General features: G+C 44.5%; 1 protein-coding gene and 1 long non-coding RNA gene across 2 annotated transcripts in view; one reads left to right on the plus strand and one right to left on the minus strand.

Moving 5' to 3' along the window:
- The window catches only part of LOC146805688 (uncharacterized), a 254,035-nt gene that overhangs the window by 198,567 nt on the left and 32,159 nt on the right, over positions 1–23,309 (plus strand). The window contains exon 2 of the long non-coding RNA XR_014967882.1: positions 13,175–13,312. This is a non-coding gene — a long non-coding RNA (uncharacterized LOC146805688). The remainder of the gene's footprint in view (positions 1–13,174; positions 13,313–23,309) is intronic.
- Positions 1–23,309, minus strand: part of DIPK2B (divergent protein kinase domain 2B) — a 267,311-nt gene that overhangs the window by 135,557 nt on the left and 108,445 nt on the right. The gene's annotated exons all lie outside the window — the stretch shown is intronic.

The raw sequence follows: 23,309 nt of genomic DNA on the forward strand, positions 1-23,309 counted from the left end.
ATATTGATTTTACAAAACATACAAAAAAGGAACGAGTAGGGTAATAGCGCCAGCCAAAAGAGGACATTTGATGCACAACAGGTTTAAGGGTTAGATTGTAGAAGGGTGCTGTTTTTAACTTGCAAAGATTTACATAGTGCCCAATAATTTCCATTTGCGAAGCTTGCAAAGTTTCCCATTGCAATCCAACAAAGTTTGTCTCTGCATAGTGTGATAATTTCTACTGCATAGCAATATATTTTTTCACTTTCAACAAGGCTAGCCAGGATGAAAAATGTGTCTGCGAGTTTACCTTTTGCAGAGTTTTTCTATGTGTAATGACATTGCAAAGGGAAAGATACAGGCCACAATCTCCAAAGGTTTTTGCTATGACTTAATTTTGTAGTACTCCTGGCTAATGCTTGAATTCTCTGAGGAAGGCAGGAGTAAGTTAGGAACAGTCTTCCTTAATTCTACAATTCATAAGTAAGATAGGAGTTCTATATGTGTAAGTCTCACCTACTCACAGCAAATCTTTTGTGAATTGGCTCATGGAGCTCAACTCACATATGGCCTGATTCACAAAAGGTTTGCTATTGGTAGGTATGATGTATTCTTGCAGTACTCCTGGCTTACTTCCAAGTTTCATTAATAAGTCAGGAAAACTCTTGGCTTACTTCTGGAATTCAGTCCCAAGAATACACCCCATTCTCTGGTGCCCTCTTACACCATCAGAACCCATTGCCTCTAATACCCCCTAAAGCCCTACCCACCCTACAAAGGCTGACCTGGTCCTGCACTCACCTCCTAATAGCTGATGCTGAATCGAAGCAGATTTGTCCACAGAAGGGAGGCTCCAGATGCCGTTTTGGTCCAGGTTATTCCCAGTTCACGTGTTAATTCACATTCTAGAGGCCAGTACTCAGAACAGCAGGACTCAGGTCTGGATATACTGTCTGGAATCTCTCTTTCTGTCTGGATAGTATCCTGACATCTCAATCCAGACCACCTGTAAGGGAGCTTAATGTTTCCTTTCATTTAAACCTGTTCATTTTCTCTGCACCAGTTTTGGGGACACCTTGAATTGGCTTACCCTGAGTGCCTACCCGACGACCCATGACTGCTGCATATTCTGCTTTTATAACCATAATGAGAAATACCACTTTAGCTTTCAAAAGAGATTGCTGAATATTTTAATCTTGAAGAGAAATATTAGTGCTCTCCTACTGTGGCTCTTTTTTAGCAGGAACTCAAAATAGACAAAGTAAGAGGGGATGAAGTGTTACCTCAATTTATGGTACCATGCCCCCCTTCAGGCTTGAAGAGAAGAGTAACAAGCTTTTTACCTATACTATTATGATTTCAGAGAGGTTTTCGAAGCCTACAATCATGATTTTGATCCTGGCTTGAAATGCCTTCATAATTGCATACAAATAACTTTTGCCCCCTTAAAGAATCTATCGATCTGAAAATTCCTCTGCATGTCTAAAGACGTGTACTCCTGCCCTGATGGCTCTACTGTACTGTTGTCTGGATCCCTAATGCTGATTTTTTTCTCATAGGTGAGCACAGATCATGTGGGTACGCCATGACACAGGTCTGTTGCACGGTATGCGGTCTTGTTGGACCAGGAGGGGCACCCAAAGTGCTATCCTTATAGTGGTGGAGGGTTACAGCCTTCGTCAGGTGTTAAGCAGCACAAGCGCGCTGGTGGCAGCATACTGTGCGGTGATCAGTAGTAGTGAACAGATAGTTTTTACCCTGTCACTGGAGTGAGCCCAACAGGCTCACTCACTTTAAAGTTCCACTGCTATGTGCAGACTCACCCTTGGCCTACTTCAGGTAGAAGTTCAGTGCTGCGCAGTAGCAGTGACTCTCGCTAGATATGTGTGTGCCTGGGAAGGGTACAGTACAGGGATTTTTATATGCTGCTGCCTGTTGTACTTATTATTGTTTTAACAGTGACTTTGAAATATCTTCACCTTCATGCACAAACCAAAGGGGCATTGGTGACTAAACTGGTTTGATTTTTGTGTGCTGCTGCTTTCTGGACTTATTATTGTTTTAACAGTGATTTTGAAATATCTGCACCTTCATACACAAATCAAAGGGGCATTGGTTGACTAAACTGGTTTGATTTGTGTATGCTGCTGCCTGCTGGACCTATTATTGTTTTAACAGAGACTTTGAAATATCTGCACCATCATGCACAAACCAAAGGGGCATTTGTTGACCAAACTGGTTTGATTTTTGTGTGCTGCTGCCTGCTGGACTTGTTATTGTTTTAACAGGGACTTTGACATATCTGCACCTTCATGCACAAACCAAGGGGGCATTGGTTGACCAAACTGGTTTGATTTTTGTATGCTGCTGCCTGCTGTACTTATTACTGTTTTAACTGTGACTTTGAAATAGCTGCACCTTCATGCACAAACCAAAGGGCCATAGTCTGATTAAACTGGTTAGATTTGATTTGTGTATGCTGCTGTGCTTGTTATTGTTTGACCAGTCACTTTGAAATATTTACGCCTTCATACACAAACCAAAGGGAGGATTGTTTGACCAACCTGGCTTCATTTCTGCACAATGCTGGATTTGTTTACATCACGTACTTTGAAAGTGTTTTCACCTTGATGCAAGAAGAAAGGGGGATTGCTTTACAAAACATGCTTGAGTTTTGTATATTGCTGGATTGCAGATTCTTTTAATATGCACTTTGAAAGTATTTGCACTTTTTCCTTTGCTTCACCAGCTACAGTTAGTATAGATTCTGTCGTTAGGTATTTGCTAATATGGTTTGTTTTGATCCTACATGATGCTTTATTGATGGTGTTGTTTGCACTTGTCTATCAATGTGCACTTGAAATTGTGTAATTAGCTTTGTTTACAATACAGAAATGATAAATACAGACACACATCTGCATCAATGTTCTGAAGCATCCAAGCAGTTTTCATCCTCAGCCTTATGTGCCAGCCTGTTTATGCCCTGCTTACTACTAAAGCCCTGATGGTAGCTATTGAAATTGCATGCTCAGTTCACTTTAAATAATATAGAGTGGTTAATATCATACACAATCCCAGACAGACGCAAGTGTGTGGCATGCAGATAATTCACACCAGTTTATTTTGGGAGACATCCATTACCACGCAGGCATTGTATCGCAATGCCTTTACATCACGGGTATTACAACGCAATGTGTTACAACGACATGCGCTGGATGGCGCTATAACCTAAGGAATAGTGTGATTTACGATTCCATCACCTTCCCTACTGTACGTAGACTGGTGTTGGAATAGTAAATCACACTATTCCTAAGTCCAGCGCCCTCCAGCGCAAGTCGTTGTAACAACTGGCGTTGTAAAAACTGCGATGTAACATACCGCAATCATTTTGATCGCGTTGTAACATCACATATTCATTTATTTCTCTTGGAGCTGGCAGGATACTGGGTTATATCCTGTGTAGCGCTCATGTATATTGTCAGTCGAGTCTGTTAAATGGCAGATTTGGGTTTGTCTTTCAGAGTTTCAAGTTATTTACCATCAATGTCAATTCTAATTCAGACCCTATGCAGTTGTTCTTCAGCGATTGGCAGTTCCTCAAACAATAGCACCGCTCCTTGGCATTGCGCTGATTCCTGTCTCAGCTAAATATTCTGCTCTTGACAATAATATTGCAAATGGCGTAGCTTATATGTTAAGAGTGTTTCTTACTTTCTTATTCGAACTTTGAGTATGTGAATATAGAGGCATTTAATTAAAGGTTTCAATTCAAAATGTACCAGATTTTTGGGCGGTGGGGCAAAGTGGTGGGCGGTGGGTGGGGGGCCCCCTCCATGTACTTTGCAGGGGGGCCCCCTCAGGTTTCGTTACGCCACTGCCTGCATGCAATGCAGACACCCTTGCTCCATAGTATAAGGGTGCAGATAAAGACTTATAGCGCTACCCTATGCCAATCAGTGGTGGATGGCATCTACGGGGAGGAGGGGCTGGGTGCGCATGGAAAATATTATAAAATAAATAAATAAAACTTACCCGACGCAACGTCCTTGCTCTGGACCTCTTCTCTGAACTGGAACCAGATGCTGGAACTCCCTTGCCCAATCCTGGCGCTTCTCACATGCAGCATGTGAGCAGTGCCACGACTGGTGGGAGCAGCCCCATTCGGCTTTCCACAGCACCCTGGAGGCTTGCACTTACTGTCAATCCAGCTGTCTGAAGACAGCAGTGTTGAGAGGTTTAATGTCCGCATGTGTGGGTGGCCGTCGCAAGACGGCCGGCCAAAAAGTCATGCACACTTTAAACAGTGTATTAGCCAGCCCACCATCCTCCCTGCTGAGTGACATGCAGCTGTCACTCAGCAGCGGCCCTGCCTCAGTCTTGACACTGTTCGGGAAGAGACATGAAAAATTAAATTGCAATAATTTACCATTTTATTTTTCATCTCTGGGGCTTTGATGCCAATTCCCTGTAAATGAGAGCCCACGTATTCTAACTTGTCTAAATTGCAACTGGAAAATTAAACACAGGCTGCCTTGTTGTGCCCCACAAATCTGCTTACGGGTGCGCGCCCTGGCGCCATGTAAACGATGTACAAACACCACCATTCTCTACCATAGAAGAGAGACTCCAACCCAGCCCTTTAATCCGATCGCTATACAACCTATTTAGGCTGTGTGCTTGTATTAGTGCGTGTGCATCTTTTGTGTGTGTGTGTATATATGTGTGTGTGTGTTTTTAGCAGTTAGCATTACTAAAATCTAGATAAAACGTTTGACATAAAAAATAACCCTTTATATAGTGATGGACATTATTCTCACGGGAGCGATACCTCACATCTTGAGCTTTACCTTGGCTGGATTTTTTTTTTAATATGTATTGAGCCATGAAAAATCATATCTACGCAATTTTATTGTCTGGTATTTACAACCTAAATTAAAGGTGACATGGTGCGCCGTTTGCTAGACGCTACTACCAAGGGACGGCTTGTGACGCGCTTGGACACAGGTCTCACTGAAGCAGGCCTGGTCTGCTGCTGCGAGACGTAGTATGGAACGCAGCGGCCGTCCGCCGTCATGACGCGCGATTTAATCGTTGTGGCAGGCCAATCACCGGTGGTCTTGCTCCAGGGGGCAGATGGCGTGAAGTGAAAGAAAGCATTTCATGCTTGTCATTCTGAATTACATTTTGTTAAACTCTACCATAATAGTTCTATGCAATATACACTGTACTGTGCATGCGTTGTACGTTATTCAGAATTTGACGGTCGCTTTTATTATTTATATCTCTTTCCTGATATATTGCCCTCAGTCTGTACATAGCTCGCCTTCTTTAACTCCATTGCGGTAGTACACCCCTGGTATGTAACCACTCCTCAATCTCTTTGACCTGCCCTAGGGCTTACTCGTCCCTCGAAATATACTGGTTTTCTCTACCCACTCTAGCTTGCTCTCAGGTTGTTGTTCTTTTCAGTCGTTTCTACCCAATTCCTAATTTTATTTCCATCTATCATTCCCCATTTATCTGTGGCTATCTTTTCTTATTTTCAGCCATTAGTTTCACCCCTTTTCTCTTTCTGACATTCTGTTCCTTTCAATCGCTTTGTCTCTCCTACTCCTTTCTTTCATTCATGTCTCAGGCAGGTGTGCAAGGGCGGATTTGACTCGGGGACAATTAGGTAATCCGTGTAACAGGTACTGCTAGTGTCCTTGGAAAAACTTTATGCAGGTTCTATTGCGAGCTTGCTGTAACCCCTCCTCAGGCTTTGACTAGCAAGGTTGAGCACTCAAGGCGTTACTTAGATGATGGAATGCAGATTTGTCAGACCTTTTTGCTGGGCCCAAATAAAAAACTTCATCCAGAGGCCTACACCTAAGTCTATGTAAAAAAAAAAAAGTTGCCTTTCCTGGGCAGTTTCAATATCAAACACCATTCAGACCTGTGGCTGAAGTTAGCTGTCTTATTAACACTTCACCTACAGGTCCTGCTGTTTATTTAGATACATTTTGTGTGATGAGGGGGAGGCCCTGAATAGTATGGACCCCAAGGGAAAATGACCCCTCTAGTCCATTTTTAGGATTGCTCTGGTGGTTTGGGGGTATATTTCACTCACAATAAAAGCAGTACCATTCCTTCGAGAAAAATATAAGAATTTATATTAAGATTAAATATTATTTTAGGACGCTGTATGTCATTAGCAACTCTTCTCAATTTATATCTGGTTATTCTGTACCTTCTGTCTTTACGGGAAGGTGAACGTATTCTCCAACAGATACTGTTGCATTTATCATGAGGCTAGGTCCAAGATCAAAGCTTACTTTCAGTGTTGCCAATGTACCAAATTCGATCTGTGATTCAGTTCTCTGACGCTAACAGTTTCTCTTCGGGCCTCGGGCATTGGCTATACTGGCAGCAAGGCCGGACTGGCCGTAGTAGGCACCAGGCGTTTCCCCGGTGGGCCGCCAGGTTGGGGGCCAGTTTTGGACCTCTGGGGGGGCATTTTTGTTACAGGGGGGCTGGTTTTGCAGCATAGCTCCAATATTGGCCCCCTGTAACAAAATAAGCTGCAGGGTTTTACACATGCCCCCCCCGCCCTCAATCGGCCAGCTTGACTCAATTGCCAGGGCATGTTTGCATTCCCAGTCTGGCCCTGCTTGGCAGTGCCTACTGGTCAGCAGACACATGGTTTCCGGCCCACCATTTCTATGGGCAAGAACATCAGTCACATTTTGGGGATCAGTAGTTTGGCAGCAGAGGTAAGGTACACTGGGTCTCTCATGTTGACAGGCACTTCCAAGGAGGTTCACATCTTCAATGCCAGGGGAGACTCACTTTTACCTTAAATGGACTTCAAAGCCAGTGAAAAAAATGTTTGCTCACAATGCAGACACGCAGACACGCAAGCCTCAAATGGACAATGGTGTAGCATTGATAGGGTTTGTAATGCAGTGGAGCGTAGCATGCACATGGGCGTCACACTGATATAACAGCAGACAGGGAGTAAGGCAATTCAAGAGTTTAGTCACACAGGCCAAACATGGACATAGGGATGTTTGAGGTGCTGGCCAAAGTGATATCAGATTTTGCAGTGGCAGTGAAGGGGCTGAGGCGCACAGGCTTTTGCGCTCCCATTGGGTGGCTTGAAAGGGAGAATCTTGAATCGGGCTGGCCAGGGCATGCACAATCCTCACTACAGGAAAGCTCTTGATAGCTTGGCTTAGAAACTTGATGAACTAGTCGGGATGTCTACTCGCAGACTGTCTCTTCCTCTCCAGCAGCAAAGTCTTTTGCTCAGTAGTTCTTGCCCCTGAAATGGAGACAAGCAAAGGTTCTGCCTTAGGTCTTAGCCTTCCTGTAAACATGTAGGCAGAGCTCCTTGAAAAAAAGGTAAACAGAGAACAAACTAAGGGGCCTATTTAAGAGATGGTTGGCATTGCTCTTGCATCATGCAACATGCCCTGAAAAGGCGTTCTATGAGTGTTGCATGGGTGTTCCCACGCAACCCCCATGGTTTTTGATACATTCCCAGATTTACCAGGACTGGTACATCTGGGAATGCACCAAAACGATATGCCTTACCAGGGGAGGCCTAACCAGGAGAAATATCTTTATTTCTCTTTGTTACTTCCTCTTTCTGTGTGTGCTGCATACCAGCACCCTCTATGATAATGTACTCCAGAAATGCTAGAACAAAACTAGATACATGAACGATAACGTCTTATATGGATGAACAGCCTCAGTGAACAAATAGAGGACCTTTGGAAATATTTTGAATAACAATAACAGTGGAAATAAACCAATACATCTCAGCTTGACTGTGTGCTACAAAGTTTGCGAGGGGAGAAGTGGGCGTGGAGAAACATGAGTGTCAGAGGTGACTTCTATCCTTGACAAGATGGTGTTTAGGTCTAATTTGTGGCCTAGTTAATAAATAGCGGGAAAAACACACTTTTACACATTCATTTTAAAAGCAACAGTACTATATCAGTGTATACATGTTAAATCAAGTTTGGAAATGCACAAAAATCTTCCACACAACTGAACCGGGTCCTAATGATAGCCGTTCATGAACCTACATAGCACAAAATGGGTACAGGGCAGAGGAGCGCGTAGTGTCTCCTCTGCATGGGGATATTGGTAGGAGAAAAAGAGGAACATAATGAGCAGGCTGCAGGGAGCATTATTAAGTAGAAGGGTGAGATGAATTACTTTTCAGAGGCTTGCCAAACGGAAAGCTCACCATCCTCCTTGGTACAGGGCGCATTGGAAGTGGGTGGGGTGTTGTGATGGGGGTTACATTAAGAGAGATGTTTGTCATTTCGGGGGAAAGCAGAAAAGGGGACAAAAGCTGGAGAGATGGTAAAGGGGTGAGAAGGAAGAAAGAAGAATTCAAGGAGGTGGGGCCTGGGCTGAGGGCTGGGAGGCAAACGTGATAAAAAAGGCGCTGTTAGGAAAGAGAACATGTGAAGTTAAAAGAGGATTAAAGTTAACACTTGCATTGTGATGTGGGAATTGGCTGAGGGGAACATTTTGAGGTGGGTTAGGGTAGGGGTGGGGCATGTGTCAGTACTACATTTTTAGTAAAGTAGAGTAGGATGTTAGTTTGTGGGGCTAGGCTGAAGGAGATAGTAGTAAGCTTGAACTAAAAAAACAGCCTTTTGCATATGAGTAGAATAGAGTGATGGATTTGCCCCAAAAAGGTTTTAAGAGAGGCAGATGAACTGAAATAAAAGAAAGGTGGCATTCAGTCGACGAAACAACTCTTAATAATTGCCAGCATACTGGATACTTGCGAAGTAGAAGATGATGCTATATAAATGAATGCCCTTGATATGTAAAATAATGTATTTATGTGTATTTATAATGCAAACCTAGCTAAGAAACAAGAACGCTGGATAGTAAGGCTAAGTCGTGGTTCCTGTTATGAAACACACACAGACACTGAAATGCGTTGTGTGTGCTGCCCCTTGAGTGATGGAAAAGTCTGCACTAGAATCTAAGTGATAAATACCCTTTTCTACAAATGTAATGGCAGAAGTCGTCATCCTTTGCTCAGAACTTAGACAAAGAGATGGCTACTTGTCTGTCCTCAAGATCCTCTGTCCTGTACGGCTGAAAATAGAAGGCCTGAGCAGTAGCACCGGGTAAGATTAGGCAGAGATCACCTATACTTTTACCTTTCAGGTAGCGGACCTGCGGAAAATGTACTTCTCACGATTTGTGCCCACTGAACGCTTGGGCCTCACTTTGAATCTGATGGTGAGTTGTTGGAGGCCATCTATCACTATACTGGACTTAAGTAACCTCATTTAGGCGCCCATTTAGGAACTTGTCACGCAGTGCAGTCCAGCAAGGCACCTTGCTGCTCTGCACTGCGGGACAGGGAAAGGGCAGGAATTCACCCTATTTAAGGCAATATGGCACAGTCCTGCCTTTTCCCCTGCGCTACAACAAACAAATGATGGACGGAATGCTGACAATGCAGACATTCTCCCCCAGTCAAGAGATCTGGGTCAAATCCATCGTTCTTTTGCCCACTACACCACCCCAGTTTTGCATTTTCCCCTGCGCTGGCACCCTTTTGGCAGTCTAGCACCAGTGCAGGCCCCCTTCACCATGGTGCAAGGATGTCTGTGTTGCATGCAGGATTGTTTTTGTGCAGGAAGGGACACATTCCTGCACAAAACAATTCTGAGAGCCATATTCCTCTTTTTATGTGTGCTGCAGAATGCACAGTAATAGAACTCTGAAATCAAATGTTGCTTTAGCGGCAGCCAATGGATGGTTTTCAGAGCAGGCTTACATCATCCAGTGTAGCAAAGGTCCAGTGTTAATGAAGTCCAAGACGCAGTTTTTTAGGTCGAGCCCAGAGCAGCGCATGCTCTGCTTGCTCGACTTTAGTAAGGGGGATTTCAAAGTCCTACCCTGGCCTAAAGCTTGGGTGCATGTGCGCGTGAATGCGCGCAGCCGCCATCTGCCTTTTCTGCCTTTTCTGCCTTTCTTATCTCATTGTTTTACAGTTACGAGCCGTCATGGCTCATTAAGTGCTTTCGCGCGCAGCGCGCGCGCACACAACTCCCTCTGCCTCTCTCTCGCTGCAGCCCCCAGCTATGCATTCCGCGCAGCCAATGCTTGTTTACAGTGTAGGCGCTACATATCAGTTAGTGCCTTTTACTGAAGAGGTCTGCAAATAGTAGTAATGTGTAGCATGTTCTACGGAGCGCATAATGATTAAACATATTACTGCAAAAACTTCAAAACATGACTGGGGACAATAGCAGTGGCAAACTCCGTCTAGATCTGATAGAGGTTGTGCACCAGCGCTACACAACGATGAGTCTACAATAGTGACAAGGTTTCCAGTTATAGTGCCCCCTGTAGGTAAGCAAACAAAAGGTAAAACAAGTTCCCACACAAACTTTGCAATTAGGGGCACCCATATTCTTTGCAAATCATTAGTTTAGAATTATATTGTAATATTTTTCGATAACCTCCCTCAATCGTGCATTTTCTTGCAAGGAGTCTTTACAAGCCACAATTCACAGAATGTTATGGGTTCAGTTATTAAACACTGTCTAAGATGACACACGGCTTCTTTAAGACAAATGTTGTATCACAATTAGTACATATGCCCTGGTGCTATTGATGAATTTCAAAGCCTAAATTACGTACTCAAAATGAAGAAGCTGTTTTGCCCATATAGTTTATGTGTTAACTGGAACTTATAACTGGTGGAATTGTTCTCCACTGGTGTTCACTTAGTATTTTACACGGCATCTTCTGTACTACGGTACATCAGCCCCTGGTCATCCCCTAGCATGAGTGGACACTACCCACTCACTGAAGAGGTGGATAGTCTTAAGGCGCTACATACGTGCTTTGTCAACTCTGGCACAACAGGGACACATTGTGAGTAGGTGCACACTCTGATATACAAATGCCTGCAAAGCTCTAATTCACAAAGGCATTTCCATACCCAAATTGGACTTAGGTGCATGTAGGACTCATTTTGCGAGTGTAAATTCTCGTGTTGTACAGGCAAAAAATGAATGTTACACTTTCAATGTGATTTACTCATACATAATATGACACCTCTATAGTCTAACATGAAATGTGAGCAAACCTGCTCTGACGGGTGGGGAGGTGGCGGTGTGCCAGAGAGGGGGATGCTTTAGCAAGAAGGCGTATACCCACAAACTTGTGAATTTGAGGATATGCAAAAACTATTGACCCTTTTCACCTCTGAAACGGATGGCTATTTATTCCCTTGCAATGGCAGAAATAAATCTGTGTCCAAGGTGAAAATGCGAAGGGAATATCTCCGACATTCGAGGAAATGTAATGTAGAGGGTTTATCTAAGCAGAAAAAAAAAAAAGTGTACTTGCATTATTGTGAAAACGTTACACGTGAATAAATGTACACCTCTTGCAGCAAGGGATGCGAATGGCCATAAAATGCCTTCCCAAGGGAGGAACTTGGAATGCTCAAAATAATTCCAAAATGACTGCAGGACAACTACAAGTCTCGGGGCATCGGGAGTACTCCGAGAATCCTCTGTGAGAATTTTAAAAAGTTGGAAATGTACTGCAAGCACACGTATAAACAAACTGGTACATTTCCTTTTTTTTTTTTTTAAAGATCAGGCGCCAAGATGGGTGACTCATGCAAACATTTTAGCTTAATCAAACAGACATTCTGTTCATAGGTCAAAGAGGGGGTCAAAGGGAGGGGTTCGGGTGGAAGTGTGTCCAGGAGCCTTCTAAGCACCGATGACTCCATGGATAACTTCAGAAGAAGTGACCTCGTGTGCTGATCCTGACCCCGCGTGCATCCTCCAGTCCCGGAGACTTCAAAGCGGGGCGCCCCTCCCGCCCCGCGGATAAGGCCACTATCTCTTAACACAAGATGACAAAGCAGCCAGTCCTGGTGCACACAGACACACATCTGCAAATTTGGCTTTCTTTTTAGTGATTGACGATTTTCGAATATTCAGCTTATTAGTTAATTGTCCAAACTGTTTTTAAATTGCTTGCATCAAAGCTTAAGGCAAATAGGGAACTGCTTTTTTGTTACTACACATGCCAGTACTAAAGCAAACATTCAGAAAAAAATACAGTCACCGTATCGCGGCAATCTTCCCGTAGGGTTCAAGTACACAGCGCCTTGAGTGTAGGGTTTACATGCTCGGCGGTAAAAGCAGAAGGAATGTCAACACCATGCAGCAGAGTCGAAGTAATGCCAATCTCTGGCACGTTACAAAGCATCTTGACGTGTAAAATGCTGACAAGTTATGAAATAAGCTGACCTGAGATAAAAAATGAACAAGCATTGGCATAGCCAATAGGTCTCGCCTTTGGGTCCTTAAAAGTGTTTCGCCATTCAACAGTTGATGTTGTTGCACCAAGGATATTGTGCTGCTGCTGCATAACTAAATACTTATAAGGTCCCAAAGGTGAGACCTGTTAGCTATGCCAATGCTTGTCTACTTTAGGTCTATATGCTGCGGTCTTTCAGTGGTACAGTGGCTTCCCACCCACAATTCGTTACAGTCAACATTAATTTTTTTAAAGAACAGTGTAATTTATATTTGGACCTTAGCTAAAGATTTGGAATCTTCAGCTGATGTAGCATGGGTCAAATGACACAGTGTGTGACCTTGGGATAATAACTTTAGTTCTTTGTTCGTCAGTAAAGCAAATGAATCCCCATGCTATATATTAAATCACATTTTAAATTGATGAAAAGTAAACCCAACCCCACCAACAAATTTCGTTTGGTTTGTATGTTTCGATTGTGGCACGTTTTCACTTATTTATTTGAAATTTTATATAGCACATTTTATATAGCTCAAACTAGACCCAAAAGGAGTTCAGACAAACTCCAGAGGTTTGGCATTTTCAGAAACTGCTATTTTCTGCAAAATTACCTACAGAGTGCGATCCCCACCTTTTTGAAAACAGTACCATGAAAAAAGAAATTGTCTCTGTGCGGTGTTTGGCATTATTCCTTTTGCTACATGTTTGTCTTTTTTAACCCTGTCTGGCTACTGGCTCCCTGACAGAACTTCACAGCATACTGTGTGTGCTGCCAACATAACATTGTGGAGGCAAGAAAGCAGCCTCTTTTTCCATGCTGACTCTTTATAAGAATGTTTTGCTGCCTATTTTCTGAGGACATTCTCCTTTCACTCTGCAGGTACATCACTTGTCTGGGATCACAGGCCTTCCCCAGCCTCTACCTTATCCAGCTGAGTGGGAAAAGTGCACAAAACATGGGCCTGTCTCTTCTTCCTTATCTTAACAATGTTTACCAACCGCTACATACGGAGCAGAGGTATGGGGAAACACTATTTGTATACCTATTCAGCGTGAAGAGAACAGATTTTGTCGCAAAATTCTGGGAGCTCCTTTCTTTTCTTCCACATATGCTAGCCATAGCGAGCTACACCTGCCTTATGTAGAAGATTTTATTAAGGCTCGCCCGACATTGTTTTGGCTAAGAATCTGGAAGAACCCGGCTGCACAATTGACCAGAGAGATAATCATGGATTGTTTAAACTGTGACAGAGGGATGGATATACCGTGGCTGGTAGGAGTCCATAAAAGTTTAAACAGCCTGAATTTGGAACACCTGTTTTCAAATCCTTTAGATCATAGCCCCACCAACATTAAAATCATAGAACAACTACTCTATGCTTCTTATAAAGAAATAAGACTAGCAACTGAATATAATAAAACTTCAGTTGCTAGATATATGCAAATCGAGTATGCAAACTCAGCTATGCCCAAATATCCTGTTGGTTGCTGGGAAAGGGGCTTATTTTTCAGGCTAAGGACAGACACAATGAAATATCTGCTGTCATTTCCCACTGGCTACACGGCTAACCTTGAACTCTCCTTCTGTCCATGTAATAATACCTTGAAACAATCAATGTTAAATTATTTATTTTTCTGTTCTTATTACTCATCCCCCACTAAAAAATTTCTGATTCCGTATTTTAAGTCACGATGTGTTACTGATTATAAGGTAGCTTACGAAATGGTGCTAGCTGTTAACAATGATGAATCATGTTTTAGAGTTGGATCCTTTTTAAAAACGGCGGTACGCACTCGTAACACCATGTATTCGGTATAATCTTATTATTTGATGTGTTTGAATTACTTGCACTTTTATCTTGTACTATATTTTAACTGTACTTTTATGGATATGTTGTTTTTATCCGAATAAAGTTCATATTGATCGATTGATTATCTATGCAGTATTCCTCGATGACTAGTCAGGATAAGCCACAAAGATGAAACAAGTGTTGCCATATTCTTTGTACAGATATTGAACATTCTTCCTGATAGGTGTTTGGGAAACAAGCCTGAGACAAAACTCAAAGTGCCAGACGTATCAACATTGTATTTTGACAGTCCTTAATAGCGAATTTTACCGATTCGCTATTATGGACTCGCAAAATGCAATGTATGTAGGTTTCGCAAATAAAATTGCTATTCCTATGCATTCCTTAATTGCGAGTCGCAAATAAGGAATGGTTTCCCATTCATTCCTATGGGCCTAGAGGGTTTCAACCAATGCCTAGAGGCCCATAGGAATGAATGGGAATTGCATGCGCAATTTGCGAGTACCCAATAGGTACTCGCAAATTGCGCATGCAATTTCAAGGGTGCAAGGGTGCCAAAAGGACACCCTGTTGCACCCGTGAAGTATGCATGTGTGCAAATGTGGCGCATATACATGCCCTAAGGGCATGTTTGTGCGCCCCATGGCACATAGAAAAACACAAAAAAGTGCATTTTTCTAAGGATTTGCAATTTGCCACCAACTAGAAGTTGGTGGTAAACTGCAATTCCTTAAAGCAGGGTCGCAGATTTAAAAGTGCATCCTGCATTGCATTTAGGGAATCGCAAATTGTGATTCCCTAAATGCGATTCCCTATTTTGCGATTGCCTTTTGGGATGATACATCCCCAAAGGCTTTTTCCCATTCGCAAATGGGCCGATTCTACGATTCGGCCCGTTTGCGAATGGGAAAACGCTTGATACATCTGGCCCAAAGATCGTAGAACACTGTAGGCTTTTCTGTTGCAACAAGCCCACGAGCAACATAGTTCACTGGAGGAAAAACACAGAGCTCGAAAAAAAAAACCACAAGTGGGGCCAGACAGCATTGCTTTTCCTAACAATACATGACCTTTGGCCCATATTTATCAACGTTTTGTGCCACCGTTGCACCACGCAATGGGACAAAAGAACGATGCAAAACCTATAAGAGATTTATCAAGCAAAGCAAGGCCACCTTTCATACCCCTGCCCGGAGTGATAAATCTAGAGTAACGCAAGGCAGTGCAAATGACTGCCTTGCGTTACTCTGTGGTAGGGAGGTGTTCCATGGGCAGATCTTGGGTGTTCCCACACATCCACCCATGCATTCTGACACATTCCCAGATTTACCAACACTGAAAGACCTGGGAATGCGTCAGAATTGTACGCCTCCCCACCAGAGGTGCAACGAGGAGAAATAACTTTATTTCTTCTTGTTGTTTCCTCTTTCTAAGTGCGCTGCAATATACAGCATGCTTAGCAAGAGGAAAATAACTCTGAGGATTGTTTTTGTGTAGAAAGGTGCCCCTGCCTGCACAAATACAATCTTGCCTACTACGGAGGAAAGTGCAAGGGTGCCTGCATTGATGCTAGAAAGCAATTGTGCATTAGCGCAGGCAGAAAGCAGGAATGCACCGTATAATGTTAAATACAGCTCATTCCTGCCCTCTCCCTTTCATGCAATGCAGCAAGGTGGCTTGCTAAGTTAGGTTGCGGTAAATATTGATAAATATGGGCTTTTATTTCTAACATTTACACAGTCCTGAGGGAACAAGGAAAGAAAGGTCAGAAAGCCTGTCGAGACTGACTGCGACGATAGTATGTAAATGCGGGTGCTTGTGCCTCTCTAACTGTGTATGATGCTATGAATGCTATTAAGCCATGAAAAATGTAAAAGTGTATCCAGCGGTGCTATGTGTTCAGGGCTCTACTGTGTGTAACGTAAATAAGTCAATGGATATTGTCTCGAAGGATTCTGTATATGACTGCTCAGTTTGTGGTGAAAATGTACAAATAAAGGGCCATATTCTCAAGGAGCTATCGCCGAGATAATGGCACTTTAGCGCAGCCAAAGTTGCGATAAATTTATCTCGCCATTCACAGGCTGGTGTTAACAGTCGATATCACCAGTTTTCTCGTGAAAGCATCTGCAAAAAACATCGCCACAGATCACCCCGGCAACTATCGCTAATGAGATGCAGAGTAGGCGTTCCCGTGCAAAAAGCCGCAACAACACCACTCCACAACATTCTCAATGACCAGCCTGATCTGCGATAAGATCACAAAACAGGCGATAAGGCGCGTTACACCAGGAAACTAACACCTGCTCCGACCTAGTGCAAAGTCGGATTACAACCTGCACCAGAAAAGGGAGCCCAGCCCAGAGTCTCACCTGAAGAAGAACAGATGCCATGGAGCCACTGAACATGCGTGCCGGACACCCAAGAGGGCCACAATACCCACCGCCAGCACCCCCAGGACCCCCCCTCTCTGGCAACCCCCCTGACAAAGACATGCCACATCAACAACACTGAATCATGTACCAGATAACCCGCATGATGTCGCACAATCACATCTGGTGACATGCATGTGTCATCACAAAAATGAGCATCACACATTCCCCTTCGAAGCAACAAATGATAATTTATTAAAATAAACGCAGAACAGAAATGAAGACACAGGGCGGCTCCCCTCGGGACAATCCGTAAGTCACAGCCTGCAAGACAAAAATCATGATGAGAAGGTGTGTCCTGCGCACATCAAGGGACAGAGAGAGAGCGAAGGAGAAAGAGAGAAATAGAGAGATAGACGGACAGAGAGGGGGGAGAGAGAGATAGATGGACAGAGAGGGGGAGAGAGAGATAGACAAACAGAGAGGGAGAGAGAGAGATAGACACTGCGCACCCAGGCCACATTGCTCACCCAGGCCACCGATGTATCTCCAACCACGTGCGGGTATGTTGTGCAGTTCACCAGGTCCCACATCTGAGACAGACCCGTCCTCTGAAACAGAGTCCAGATACCTGAATGGCAAAGTACATACAATTGCACACAACACCATCGCCTGTCTGCCCCTGCGCACCAAGCCAGCTGCACCACAGCCCCTCCCGCCGCCCAGCGGAGCATGCCAGAGCCTGCCCACCCAGATAGCTGCACCCCAATCCCTCCCGCCGCCCAGCGGTGCATGCCTGGCCCTGCGCACGCAGGCCTCACTGCTCACCTTCCACCATCGGCGTGTAGAAAAGAGGACCCACCACATGCCGCTGCAAGCCACAAGCCCGGGGCACGCGGACATGGCACCCTCCACATCATGCAGCCCCGCTCCGCAGGCCACCAGGTCTCACTTTTGGTGCTGGGTCTTGATTACTCCATGGCAGAGGACATACCAGTGCACCCGGCCTCATCGCAGGCTGCACACCCGCTCAGCCTCATAGGTGCCCCTACCTCAGTGCACCGAAAGTCACCGTCCTGTGGCGGTGTGCCTGTGCTGGCCGCAGTGTATCCGGTGCCACCAAGTCTGTGCCCTCACTGTCATGGACCCTCTATGATTGAGTATCGTGGTGCGGACACCATCATGTCCCCTCCGGGCCTGCAGAATGTGATGTTGCAGGCCCCTGGGCCCCCATGCCTACATGCACACCACGCGGATACACCCCGAGAGAGGTTGGAAATGGCGTCGTGCACGTGCGCCCGGCCCTTTTTATTAGCAGGGTCACATGTGCTGTGACGCGTGTGCTGGATGGGTGTGGTGTGGGTGTACACCAGCCATGAGGGAGTGACTGTTGCATGCTGACAACTAGACCTGTGAGCAGCAGATCACTACAGGGAAGTCCTGGCACATGTGGTGTTGTTGTCCCCCCTGGAGCGTAAGCGTAGTGGGCTGGCCAGCCGTATGCCAGTCCAGCGTAAGGGTTTGAACAATGACCCCGGGGCTCTGGGCGTAGCTCCGTATGGGGCTGGACAAGGAAGTAACAAATGCTTGTGTCGCTCTTGTTGCGTCGGCGCCACACGGATGACAATCGGCAATGTGTCACCCTGTGACCCAAGTCCAACGACATGAGCCACATGGACGTAAGAGGGATTCACTGACCCTACATTCATCCATACTACCACACCTGAAAGACCATAGAGATGACACATCTGTGTGATTCGGAATGTTTAATACACATTCAGTGGAGTGTTGCATTTGGAGCAGTACAGGGCCATGCAAACCCCACTTTCAAATGTTGGCCCGTGGAGGGTCAGCCAGAGTAATTCAGGGAATGACTAGTCCAAAGGAAGTGGAAGAGTTCAGTCCGCAGTCTGATAGCTGTGTCGTTGGTGATCAAACAGAATATGGCAGTCCATTGCGAGGTCCACGGTGAGTGTCGCAGAGTGTATCGGGGGTCAGAGGAAGGTGATGATGCAGAGGGCAGAACCAAGCTGAAACCTGCCATATGGCGGAGATGAATACTACAGTTTTCTCCGTACCAGTTAGGTGGTTTCATCTGCATCTTCGTCCTCTGCTGTAACATGTGCCTCACGTGTGGGTGGTGCTGGCCTTTCTCCAGCACTGTGTGGCAGTGACACCTCAGGGGCCGGAGGTGGAATGTCTGCCGCACTGTGTGGAACTGACACTTCAGGGGGCGGAGATGTGGATGTAGTGGTAGCAGCAGCATGCATCGGCACCAGGCCTTGTGGCAGCAATGCCATGAGGATGGTTTTGAGGTCATTGTGGAAACCAGCTACCTCTCACTGGTGTGCAGCCGTGGCATTCGCTCTTTCCGCATTGGCCTACTCCATGGTCTCCATGAGCCTCCGCATGAGTTCCAATTCCTGGGCGAGCTTGCTGGAGCTACCCTGACTAGACAGTCATTCTTGTTGCACAGTCAGGACTCTGGCGATGTCAGCCATGGTTCGTTGGAGGGCATGGAGCAGACTGTAGGTGTCCGTTAGGGACTGTGAGTGGTCCCTGATGGGACTTAGACACCCATTTATGGCATCTAGTTTGTCTGCCATGCGGTCGAAGCCCACCCGCACCTGTTCAGCCAGCTGCTCCTGGCATCCCAACACTCGGCGTTGGACAGCCATGTGTTCTTTGTGGCGGTCCTGGTGTGGTAAATAATTTAATTACCGGGACTTAATTTGATACAGAAACATAATAAATTAGCTCAGTAAATAAGAGGCAGAATCCGTGGTATTAGAGGTTCGGAATGGGCTTTATTCCAATGGTCGATTATAATCGGTTGCTCCAGGTTCCATCACCACGAAGGTTCAGGAAGTGAAGTACATACATTATTGATAATTATTCACTTTTATACAATAGGCATTACAGTGAAGCCAATGCAAGAGGCGTAACAATTGATAGCAAAGATAACATTTTACATGCGTAGCTGAAGGAGGCGTAATTGGGTGTAACAAGGAAACGTCATTGGTTGTGATGTCACATATGGGTGGACCTATGAAATAATTTCGCAATGTCAGCAGAAATACTTGGCAGAGATGCGCGCACAGCAGCATGACGTGTGATTGACGTGCAACTAGGGGGTGAAGGGGACTTGACATTTAGCTCTACATGTGGCGACAGAAGTCTGGAGGGTCAAGTCAACCTAATCCCAAATCATATCTAACATCCTATGTTTAAAGAACTATGTTTATCCAAAAGAGAGGTCTCTTAGAGTAGAATCTTATTCTATACTGACTATACTGACTGTTAGTGCGTGTACAAGCGTCTAAGTGTCTACACTAGATGCGAGGGCAGGAATCTTCCATAGTAACAGGGCTATGAATTACTTGCATGAAGACAGAGAAGCCGGGCCCTTGCTCGGTAGCTGGCAGAATGTTTACTTAAACTACTAGACAGGAATGCATTGGGCAGGGATCGGAGCAGATAATTTCGAAGGTGAAATACAGTTCTTGGCAGGCAGCAAGCTGATGTCAGGCATCGTGAGCCGCGCAGGGAATGAGACAAAGTTCATGGTCACAGATGCAGACTCAGACTGGAGCTTCAGAGGCAGAAAGAAGGAAAAGCTTGATGACAGAATCAGGGCCTACTTGCCTGGACTGAAAAATAGCATAAGTGAACCATATAAAGGCGGTGGCCTTTTGTACTTAGGAATGGAATATCCGGCCCATTCATGGCGGATCTGAAAGAGGACATGTTAACGGTGGACGCACATGTGTTTGCGTCTTCATAACTGGAACTGGAGGGAACATACATGTACTTGTAACATGCACATAGAACCGTTGGGGTCCAAGATAGGGGACATAACTGACCAGGAAAATCCATATTTCCACATTCCCTCCTTGTCCCCTACTTGCCCGTCAAGAGATATCAATCTTCATTAATCCATTGATCTGTTCATATAGCATCATTTGTTCTTCTTTCTTCTTCCGGGATCTTGAACGAAAATCTTGATGTGGAATACACGATGTGGCACACAGACCACAAATCGCTGGTCCACATTGCAGGCATAAGCAGCAACTGAATAGTATGAGAAGGCCGATACCTAGGAAGGATAGTATCCCCAGGCTGATAACACGCTCCAAAACCACCCGGACCAAGTCCAAGTGCCTGGATTCTGGTGTATCTGGCTCACAATCTTATGAAGGCGGGTTATAGCTTTATATACAGATGGCGAATTTTCTGGTATGAATACGCAGCAGCTTGATCCGATGACCCTACAAGCTCCGCCCCTATCGGCCAGGATGACGTCAAGGACAAGACGATTTTGAAGCACAACAATCCGCATAGCAGACTGCTCTTCTGTTAAGTTGCCTAAGGCGGAAATAGTTTAGTTCACTACTGCTTCAAGGGTTCTGGTTAATCGACGTATCAGCTTACTATTAGTAACTGTACCTATATAGGGAAAGAGACCTTTATTGAAATCTGTGTATTTTTCCCATGCTGTTTCAGTGTAATCGACTATTGGGAGATCTCTCCTTACTCTATTATATACTAAATGAGTATTTCTGTGATAATCAGGAGGAGCTAGGAAAACAGGTGGCAAAAGAAATCCAATGTAGCAGGTACCATCCCAATCTAGAGGCAAACGTACATAGGCCGTCTGACCACATATGAAATAGGAATGGCGGGAAGCTCTAAATGTAGACTTGCCTTGATCACTAAATTCTACTACAGTGGTGCATCTACTATGGCCCATATGTATGGAACCATTCTTTCTTACACATAATTCACCTTTTACTGGAAATATTGACATAGCGGGCAAAATTGGAGTAGCTTCGGATTCGACATTTAGGATCATAAGATTAAGCGTGAAATTACCTAATCCATATACTTCATTTTCTAGATCAGTTCCTGTTCTTTTGGGAAGTCCCTCCTTGTTGGGGTGGCAGACTTTAAGTAAAACTAAGTTCAGATTTCCCCATACCCAGTTGTCTTGATAAACTGCAGAATTTGAATCTAAGGAATTAATTAAGCTAAACCATGCTCCACAGGAGCCGTTGTGTGTGAACGGATATGGAAAGAGAGGTAGAATTCCTTTATAATTCTGATAGGGAGGGAGTCGGCCACATATCCAACAATTTGTAGCATTGCTAACCTGATGGGAATGATGTAACATACTAATAAACGTGTTATTGCGCAGCGCAAATCTATAAGACAACTCAAGCGGAGGTAATTCACTAAAAGAATGTTCAGCAGTAACATTATAAACGTGTCTAAAAATAGGATAATATATATGCAACAATATACTTGCAGTAATTATTAAAAGACTTAAGGACAACAAAATTAATAACGTCACTGTACAATGACTACGCAGTGATTTACAGTACGCCTGTCGTTTCAGCATTTTTCGGGTGCATTCTCTATTCAGGTCCAAGGGATACATGTCAGAGACAATTCAACCGCTTCACCTCGGAGAGGACTTAAACAATCAAATTGCTTGACTGATTGGACCTGAGTTTTAGTTTATAAAGTTCGGAATTACTCTTTTCAACAAAAGGAAGTTTTGAGTCAATGGGTGAAGACACACGAGGTGTGGTATTCACATCCGCTGGTAGTCCATGGAATTTCTTGATATGACTTGAATGAATCCAGCCTTTCCTGCCCTCGATCTTCACGGCTGTCCTTGTGGTGAGCAAGACCAATTTCGGTGACTTCCACCTAGGATCCAGCTGAGTCTTTCGATCAAAGTTCCTCACTAAAACGAGATCCCCCGGAATTACGTCATGGGGTTTCACCTCAGTGTTGTCAGGAAAAGCTGCAGCTACCTGTGAACGACAAGATTGTAGTGCAGACATCAAGGAGGCCAAATAATCTGTCAGCATATTACAGTCAATATCAGTTATTTTGCGTGGTATAGGTGTCCCCCACATATTTGGTGGTCTGCCGAAGATCACTTCATACGGGGATAGCCCTGTTCGAGAGTGTGCTACCATTCTTGTGTAAAAGAGTGCAACTGGTAACGCTACTACCCAGTCGACACCTTTCTCTCTGCATATTTTAGACAATCTAATTTTCAGGGTCTGATTATGTCTTTCTACGAGACCTGCTGCTTCGGGGTGTCGGACACAGTGGAATTTCCACTGATAGCCTAACAAAAGTGAAACGTGTTTCATTAATTCGGATGAGAACGGCTGGCCGTTATCTGAGTGAACAACACGTGGTAAACCGTATCGTGGGAAGAATTCTCGAACTAACTGTTTGGCAGTAGTCGGGGCCGTGTAATCTGGAACCGGGTATGCCTCCGTCCAACGGGAAAGAGCACAAACAACTACGAGAACATATTTGAATCCTCGACATCGTTCCATCTGGATATAATCCATCTGGAGGACTTCAAAAGGGTGATCAGGAGGCTGAAATCCACCCTGTTCTACGGGAACGCTTTTTCCTGGGTTGAACTGACAACAGATCATACAGGTACGAACTTTTTGTTTGGCTGCTGCTCGTAAATGTTTATTGAACCAAATGTATTGAATGCTATCTAGCATAGCTTTTTCTCCTAGATGTGCTGGACTATGTACAGTGTTAATTATAACCTGGACCATTGAATCAGGAAGGAACCACACAGACTTTTCCTTCATCAACCATCCTTGATCCGTTTGGATCCCTCCTAATTCAATCCATTTCTTTATTTCGTCTGGTGTAGCATGTGTCTGTATATCAATTACGTCAAGAGTAGGATCTTTAACCGTCATACAATGTGTTGGCGTCGGGACTATTGTCTTTGTCATGTCGGATGTTTGAGTTTGAGCAGTCTGTTTAGCTGTTCTGTCAGCTAAAT

Source organism: Triturus cristatus, chromosome 8, assembly GCF_964204655.1.
Source record: "Triturus cristatus chromosome 8, aTriCri1.1, whole genome shotgun sequence".
In the NCBI taxonomy this organism is placed as follows: Eukaryota; Metazoa; Chordata; class Amphibia; order Caudata; family Salamandridae; genus Triturus; species Triturus cristatus.